The following is a 9,168-nucleotide window of genomic DNA, read 5'->3' as shown; positions in this document are numbered from 1 at the left end:
GTAGGAGATGAGGCCAGAGAAGATAATGGGATCTGGTTATAAAGGGCCTTGTAGTCCCCTGTAAAACTTTGGCTTTTACTCTGAGATAGGATGTCACTGAGGGGTTTTGAAGGAGAAAAACAACATGATCTGACATGTTTTAAAACATATCACAGAATCACACCCTGGATATTCATTGAGAATAGACTGCTATGTGGCAAAGGTAAAAGCAAGAGGACAGTTAAAAAGAAATTTCAGTAACGTAGTTGAGAAACTACTCAATAAATTGATGAAGAAGATGATGATGATGATGATGATGATGATGATGATGATGATGGTTGGTACTAAATGCCAGCTATTATTACTCAGTAATAATAGATGATTATAATATATTGGATACAATTAGATAGATCTTTTATGAGGAAAAAAACCCTACATTTAAAAAAGATATACAAAAGATTAAGAATTAGTTTTTGTTAGAACGAAGACTGTATGATGCTACAAAGCAGCTTCCTCATCTTTGTGTACAATATAGCTATGTCTGCATGGTACCAAAATAGCTGATAGAAAAGTTTAAAGTTTAGTCATCAGATAAAAAAATAACATAATAGAATACATTTGTTCAGCTATTTGAGTACATTTGTTCAACCATTCGTGGCTTTTAATTGAAGTAAAACTGAATTTAATGTCAAATTGAATAAAGGAAGAAGGAAGAGGGGAAGGAGGAGGAAGCGAAGAACAAGGAGAAGGAGGAGGAGGAGGAGAAAAGGAGAAGGGAGAGGAAGAAGTTGTATCATCTATTTGGCTTGTACAAGAGGAAGAAGGCAGTCTTCCAAAGGCTTATTGAAAAATGAGTTTTAAATAAACTTGCTTTTTTTTCTATTCTGTAGGAATATATACTCATGACAAAAAAATCAGAAATAAGAGAAAATTAGAATGCTGAGAAAAACTTATAATAGTCTACTACTCAAAGCCAATGTCAGTTTATCTAGTATATTTCTTACCATTCTATTATTATTAATATTATTATGTATTTTGCATTTAGTGTTCATACAGATTTAACAGATATAACATTAGCATAAATTTATATATAATTTTTTTACTTAGTGAAAAATAAAATGTATTTTCCTATGTTCTGAAAATTCTTTATATGTATCACTTAAAATAACCATGCAATATATTCAGTATGTATCATGATTTACTTTACTAATTCTTTATTCATAGATAATTTTAAGGGTTATTTTTGTATTTCAAATAGTGTCACAGTGGCTATCTCTGTGCATAAAACATGTATTCTCTATTTAAGAGTATTTTCTTAGAATAGGTATTCAATATTGGGAAAATTGAAGCATTTTAAGACTTTTGAGTGGAATTTTCAACCATAAGAATAAAGTAAAAATCCATGAATAAAAGAATGAAAATGAAAGAACCCTAAATAAAGACTTTCCAGAGAAGGAATTTAGTTAAATATCAAGAAAGGAAATAATGTATAAAATCCAACATGACTAGAAATTTTCCTGCAGCGTTCCAAATCAGATGATCATAGATCATGTAATATCAAAACAAATTGGATCATTTTAAAATGACGATTTCACTGAGATCAAATGATTACAGTCTTCATTTGTCTTGAATACAGTTTTTAAGTTGTCAGTAAACATCATGCATGATACTTATTAACGAAGTTAAAAAATTCTGGCATTTTGTAATCAAATTAGTTCTATTAGTCAACATGAATTAAATAATGTATCAGGATGTTAAATGAGATTTTCCCGATTGTCTCAAATTTTGGCTGAAGCCCCAAAACTGAGAACAGTGTAAAATAGTATCCACACATTCTAAAGAAAGGTGCTAGACACATCCATGTCGGATTTGCTAAAAGAAAGAATAAGTTCAACCATCACCATAGCCTCTAGTTTATTTCAGAGAAGATAAGAAATTTAAAAAGAAATTGTTTGAAGGGAATTTGTAGAAATAGAATGGACTGTGACTTTTCTCCTCGTCCCTCTAAACCAGGTAAGATGGTTCTTGAGATTAGGCGTCCCTGTAAGAAAGTCAGTGCACTGTCCCTTATCTGAATGCTGGCTGGGCAGCAGACACTCTGTACGTTTCTCACAGTGTGCCACCCAGATAGCGAATGATGAAAAAATGTCAGGAGAGCATGACCAATGTTCTCTAGATTTTGAAGTCTCGTGTATAAATACAGTCAGGTAACAGTTTTCATGGAGAATCCCATAATGGCACTGAGTGGAATTAACTTGTCCAACATCTTGGCATGGCACTGATGTGTGAGTTAAACTTTGGTCAGGTGGATGTTTCATAGGTAGTTAGATTTGAGTCATCTTAAATAGATCCCAATATCTGAAAATTAGACAGTTCTTTTAAGTTACTGGAAAGCTACGAGAACTGAAAAAGATGTCACAAAGAGGTGAAAAAGCAGATTGATCAGAATATTCCAGGCCATTCAATAAAGTGGCGATTACCCTAACTTAACTTAGAAAATGTAAGTAAACCTATTGACAACTAACTATTACCTGTGGGGACATTTGAAAACACTCTAGCTCAATAAAGCATCCTAGTTACAGTTGTCAGATAAAATATAGGATGCCCAGTAGTTTGGTTTTTTTACCTAAAATTTAAATTTATCTGGGCATCTTGTACTTTTTACCTGTAAAATCTAGGATTTGCTAGATCCCAAATGACATGTGTGCACTACCAAGCACACACATATTAATAGATCTCTACCTGTGTACATTGAACATTTGTTGTTTGTATAGACATACACATCAAATGTTAGTGAATTTTACAGTTTTTATATTTATAGTGTATCATATATTATAATGCTTTAATGTACTTGTAAATACATTTACAAATGTGTTTACATACATTTATTGTTACTGCTTTATATGCATGACTTCCTTTAATCTTCACAGCCACCTGTGACGCAGACGTTATTTTTATCCCTACTTTACAGAGGAGGAAACCATGGTTAGAGAGGTAAAGAAACTTGACTAAGGTCACATGTCAAGAGGGAGTGAAGGAGGATTTATATCTAGGCTCATGTGACTTCCAAGCTTATATTCTAACCACATGTGCTCTACCTGCCTCTTTATGCAACGTAAGCCAGAAGAGTAAGTAAATTGCTTCGTGAAAATGTCTTGCATAAGGACACTTTAAAGAAGAAACAAGGTAAAAGAAAGCACTACAAATGTTAAAAAATAAAATCACAAATCTGATTTTAATTTGGGACATTTTATCTTCCTCATACTGATATAAAAGTAGAGTTATGGCTCCAAGTATCTAATTTGTGAAAACATCAATTGTATAGATACTTTTAAACTTCTAAACAAGATCTCAAAAATAATGCCCTAGGTGAAATCTTGCTTTGATAATGAAGTGTTAGATACTCATATCCAACAGAAAAGAGTTTGTGTTTTGTATCTTAACCTTTATTCTTTGTCTTTTTAAAAATTAATTCATGTATTTGCTGATTCTCCCACAAACAGATGCACTTGATCGTACTTGAATGAAAGGGGACACGCATAAGAGCTGTAATTTTTCTGAAAGCATCTTAATTCTTTTATTTTTCTGCTAAATAGGGTGATATAATTTATTCTTAATGAATATGAAATAAATATAGATTGTGAAAAGACATTTGCAATTGCCTTTATAATCATCAAATTATTCAGTCCCCAAAGATGTTATTTTTGTTACCCTCAAATAATTGAATGAAGTGAATGAAAACTGTCCTTCTCTTACATTTCTAATTCACTAATCAAAGAATGCATTAATCTCTGTCTTCCAGTGGAAATGGAAAGAGTTCTCTCCAGAGATGTTGCCACAGTACATGCCACTGGGGATTCTTTTCTCATCATTTTGATATTCTTTAAAAATAATGACATGAATGTGATTGTGTTCTTTCTAACTCTATGCCATGTTTTTAAAATTTTAAAACTCTACTATTGTATGTTATTAAAGTATATATCAAATTTTTTAAATCCATTATTAAAGAAATTATTCCTAGAATTATCTCCATTATTCTGCATTTCTTTTTGCTATTTAAACCAGACTCCACCTAAAAAGTAGTTTCGATTGAGTTTCTGCCAATCACAGGGCAAGATGGTATTTTCAATGACAGGTATGAACATATAGCTTTCTAGCCAAAAAAAAAAAAAAGGATGAAGAAAAAGCAAATTCTTTATTAAGTATCATTCACAAAGCAATAAACTGGTAATGTGAAAGTTCTATTTGCATATACGCCTTTTAACAGCTGTGTTTGTCATTCTCTGCCCTTCTTGCTCCGGGCTTAGACTTATTTCAGTTTCAGTTTGACCTCACTAATCCTGTCTATATTTTTGAGTGATGAGAACTGTCAAAATACACTCACTTAGTTTTCAATAGTTCTTTATGTGTCTGTACCTGAATAATCAATTGAAAAAAAATAGACATTATTTATAAAGGGAAGGAAATTACATTTTAATGACTGTTGGCTAAGTGCCAGGTATTGTAGTATGTATTGTATGTAGAGTGTCTCATTTAATCCTTACATCTACCTTGTGAATTAGATATCAGCAGATGAAAAAAGAAACATGCTCAGAGAGGACAAACCTCTTGCCCAAGTTTATACAGCTGCTAAGAAGCATAATCAAGAGTTGAAGTTTGTTCTCTCTGAGTAAATTTGTGAGTTATATCTACTATATAAGGCTGAGTCTGAGCCATTCAAACTGTTTTTAAAGCTTGAATTGGTCTATGGCCATGCCACACCGAACAAGCCTGATCCCATCTGATCTCGGAAGCTAAGCAGGGTTGTGCCTGGTTAGTACTTGGATACGAGACCACCTAGGAAGACCAGGTACTGTAGGTGTAAAAAATAAAAATAAGAGATTGTAAGCTGACAAGGTGCTTGCAATCTGTGAGGTCAACCAAGGGTTGCCTCACCTAAAAATTTTTATATATATATATAAAAGTTTGAATTCTCTGACCACTGAGCTTTTTTGTTCAAGGACACACTGTAGTCTGTCAAAACATGCTAAATTATTCTATAAGGGCAATAATACTTAGGTTCACCTAGTTGATATGAGAAATAATCAGTTGATTGAATTTTTATTCAAAAATATTTATATGAGCCCATGTGTGTAAACCCAGAGAACACTATGTAAAATGACGAAGGCGAGTCATGAATTCTCCTTGTCTATATATCTAAAGAGACATTAAGTATGCTACATTGTGTCTGTGCATGTTATCTCTCACTGATATGCCTGTGAATCTTTAGTGGGGATTATGATAACCATAATCTCTTGCCAGAGAGATTACTTGAATAATGTCTTTATTTTCATTACATGAATATATTTTTGATACTGAATAGACTTTTTCAGTAAGTGGTATCTATACCCGATCTTTTAAACCAGAGGTCTGCAGACCTCTTTTGTAAAAGACCAGAGAGTAAATATTTTAGGGTTTCTGGGCCATACGGTCTTGTTGCAACTACTCAACTTTGCTCTTGTATTAAAAAACAGTCAGGCAATGCATAAATGAATGGACATAGTTGTGTTCCAATAAACCTTTCCTTATAAATACAGGTGGTAATCTGGATTTGGCAAAAGGGCCATAATTTGCCAAATTTTGCTTTTACCATGATCTGATAGGGTGTACATTCACGTACAACACACACATGCACACACACACAAATACACACCACACTTTTATTTTATTTTATTTTTAAATTTATTTATTTTTTTATGGTGACATTGGTTAATGAAATCTGATAAGTTTCAGCTAAGCTGTACACTTTAAGAGTAAGGCGTATATATATTTATACTGTGTGTTCACCTCCCAAGTTAAATTTCTTTCTGTTACTATATATTTGACCCCCTTTACCCTGTCTACCTCCCCCCTCTCCCCAACTCCTATCGTCTGGTAACCACTAGTCCATTGTCCATGTCCGTGAGTCTCTGTTTGTTTGTCCTGTTCATTTGTTGCTTTTAGGTTTATATCTCACATAAAGGTGATATCATGTGATTTGCAACTTTATCTGTCTGGCTTATTTCACTTGGCATGATTATCTCGAGGTCCATCCATGTTGTCACAAATGGCTGTATTTCATCTCTTCTTATGGCTGAGTAATAGTCCATTGTATATATGTAGCATTGCTTCTTTATCCTATCATCTATCATAGGACACTTCGATTGATTCCATGTCCTGGCCACTGTGAATAGTGCTGTTATGACCATCAGTGTGCAAATATCATTTAGGATATGTGTTTCCAAGTCTTTGAGGTAAATACCCAGTAGAGGGATTGCTGGATCATATGGTAGATCAATTTTTAGTTTTTTGCGGAAACTCCATACTGTTTTCCATAGTGGCTGTACCAATTTGCAGTCCCACCAGCAGTGTTTGAGGGTTCCTTTTTCTCCGCATCCTCTCCAACATTTGTTATTACTTGTCCTGTTGATTATAGCCATTTTAACAGGTGTGAAATGGTATCTCATTGTGGTTTTGATTTGCATTTCCCTAATAGCTAGTGATGTTGAGCATTTTTCATATATTTGTTGCCCATTTGTATGTCCTCTAGGGAGAAGTGTCTGTTCATATCCTCTGTCCATTTTTTTTAATGTAAGTGAACCATTACTATGATGCCTTCTTTTAATACCTATTGTAAGCTGAATCTTATGTGAAATTGCTGATAACATGCAGTTTCAGATTATTTAATTCTTTCCTAAAGTTAGAAGCATTCTTCTGAATTAACTACTGGATAATTAAAATGAAAGTTGGGTGCATTGTATTTGAGAAAAGAATTGTAGGCAATAGATTATAATTCTCTTCAGTTTTAATTGAAAACTGAGTTAAATTAGCTCTACTCTGGCATGGTTTTTATAAAAGAGTTCATTATAAGCATTTGTAAAAGTAATGCATAGTCTAAGGGCACTTTTCTATTTATACTATTGCCATAATTAAGAGCCTGTCCATCTTTTTAAAGACTTGTTAAGATTTTTCCAATTTAGCCTTATGTATTCTCTTCAGACGAAAACCTGGTAAATAACAATGACCCTGGTTTGGGGTGGGGATAGAAAGAAGGACTTTAGAACATTTGTTTTCTACTAATTAGCCTCTTGGGCTATTAGATATGGGTGCTTATGTTGTTTTATGGTTAAGCATTTCAAGCATTAAAACCTGTTCTTTAAGTTTAGCAAAAGTCTACATATTCCAAGATTTATTTAAATGGAGGTACTTCAAGCTTTCATTCTAAATATGTAGTTTTATATTTTCAAAAAGTTTCCAAGGGAATTCTAGGGAATATTCTGACAAAGTGTTTGGACTTGTAATAATAGACTAAAAACAATGTACAGAACAGATCTAGAATATAGAATTCTAAGAGGCAGAATGCCCATCATGCCTAAGGGAAAATGTGAGAAGCTTTTGGATAAAATGGATGAATCTGCTAGGGATGTACATATCTGACACCTTTCTCAGATCAAATATCTGCCAGTTTTACAGTGTAAAGGGTAATGAAATGCTTGACTTATTGGAAAAACAACTAGAGCTTTACAGTACTTTAAAAAGTCCATCAACCTATATAATGAAGTTGAACAATGTCCTATAATTTCTTTCCTTTTTCTTTAGACATGTTTACCAAGTTATATAACTCAAAACATAATCAAAACATCCATTTAACTTAAGCTTTACTTAACATGCCAGATCAAAATATTTGAAAACCCAACCTCTACAGCATGGAGTTCAAGACCTTACAATCTAACTCTAGCCTTCCTTTCCTGCCTTATTTTTTGCTAAGTCCTATCCTGAATGGTTTACTCTAGCCAAATAAGATTAAGTTTCTCTTCATGAATATGCCCTCCATTTCCTAGGCCCTTACTCTTCCTCCACTTGGAAGGGAAATTTTAGGAAAAATGGATGAAGCTACTCTTAAAAGTTAGTGGAAAATGATTAATTTTCCCTTTAGGATCAAATGTCAGTAGTATATATTTTACACATATGGCCTCAGAATCCAATCTTTGCTTGCTTGTCAAACTCGAAAGTGTGAAATGTTTTAGCTACTTGGTTCTTTTTTTATCAATCTATAAAATATGTTCCCCTTTATGCAGTGCTATCAACCCTGCTATCATGGCATGTAGACAGTTTTTACATTTAAGGGGTTTATTTATTAAAGTATGGGAAAATCTCAATTGTGAGGCTCTCGAATGAAAGCTTTGAGGTTATGGAGGCATACTTGCATTAGGAATAAGCATAATTCCTTATTTACAGCCTGTCTGGCTTGTTCCTCTGTCTATTTGATGAAGGACATTTCTTCTGATGAGAACCGAGAATTAAACAGGACATGAGAGCTGAAGAGAACATCTTAGCTTAGAGTTGACCATGTACTACAGCCTTTAGGGAAACCTCAAGATTGTCTCTGCCTCAACCTTCACCAGTGGTAGGCCAATGAAGGGAAGGGGGATTTAACTTAAGTTTAGGAAGGACAGGTAGTGTGCTTGGAAGTAAGACATCTAGTGGAAGAAGAAAAGAGATTATAAATAATAATAATAATAATAATAATAATAATAATAATAGATATTTACTGAACATTTACTATTTGCCAGGCAGAGTGCTCAGTGCTTTACCTGTATTATCTCACTTAACACTCATAACTGCCCCAAAGGTAGGTGCTGTTAATTCATACCACTTCAGAGATAAGAAAATAGAGGCTCACAGTAGTTATACTTGTTGAATTCTCGCTTTGCACCAAACACTGTTGTGATTTATGGCTATGCTTAATTTAATATCTATAACAACTCTGTCAGGTAGATGATATTATCTCCATTTTACAGATGAGAAAAGGAAGGAAATCTAGGCTTACTGATTCATGAGCTTGAACTTGTAATCCTTACACTGTCTAGTAGCTTAGCTTCAATTTGTTTTTTCTCATATTGGAATCTCTTATTTTGTTTATATTGCTTAGCACTGTTTGATTATCTATCTATTAACATCTACATACATGGAATTTGTCTCTGAGTCCTCCTGATACTTATTATTTCCTATTATACCCCCCATGTCCTGGGACAACCTAGTAGGACCAGGGGGACTCAGAACAAGGAGCCCTTGAATGGTGGCCTATATCAACTCTATTGTAGACCTCTGACAAAGGGTTCCTATTGTTTTTAGGCTTTTCTTTTCTAGGCTGCCTCCCTCAGTCTAGTG

The 9,168-nt window shown here is 33.6% G+C and overlaps 1 pseudogene; it reads left to right on the top strand.

Moving 5' to 3' along the window:
* The first annotated feature begins 4,721 nt into the window (after positions 1-4,721).
* Positions 4,722-4,840, top strand: LOC120605449 (uncharacterized; annotated as a pseudogene).
* The last annotated feature ends 4,328 nt before the right edge of the window (positions 4,841-9,168 follow it).

This window comes from Pteropus medius, unplaced genomic scaffold, assembly GCF_902729225.1.
Source record: "Pteropus medius unplaced genomic scaffold, Ma_sr-lr_union100, whole genome shotgun sequence".
Classification (NCBI taxonomy): Eukaryota; Metazoa; Chordata; class Mammalia; order Chiroptera; family Pteropodidae; genus Pteropus; species Pteropus medius.
This window is presented reverse-complemented; position numbering and strand designations above follow the sequence as displayed.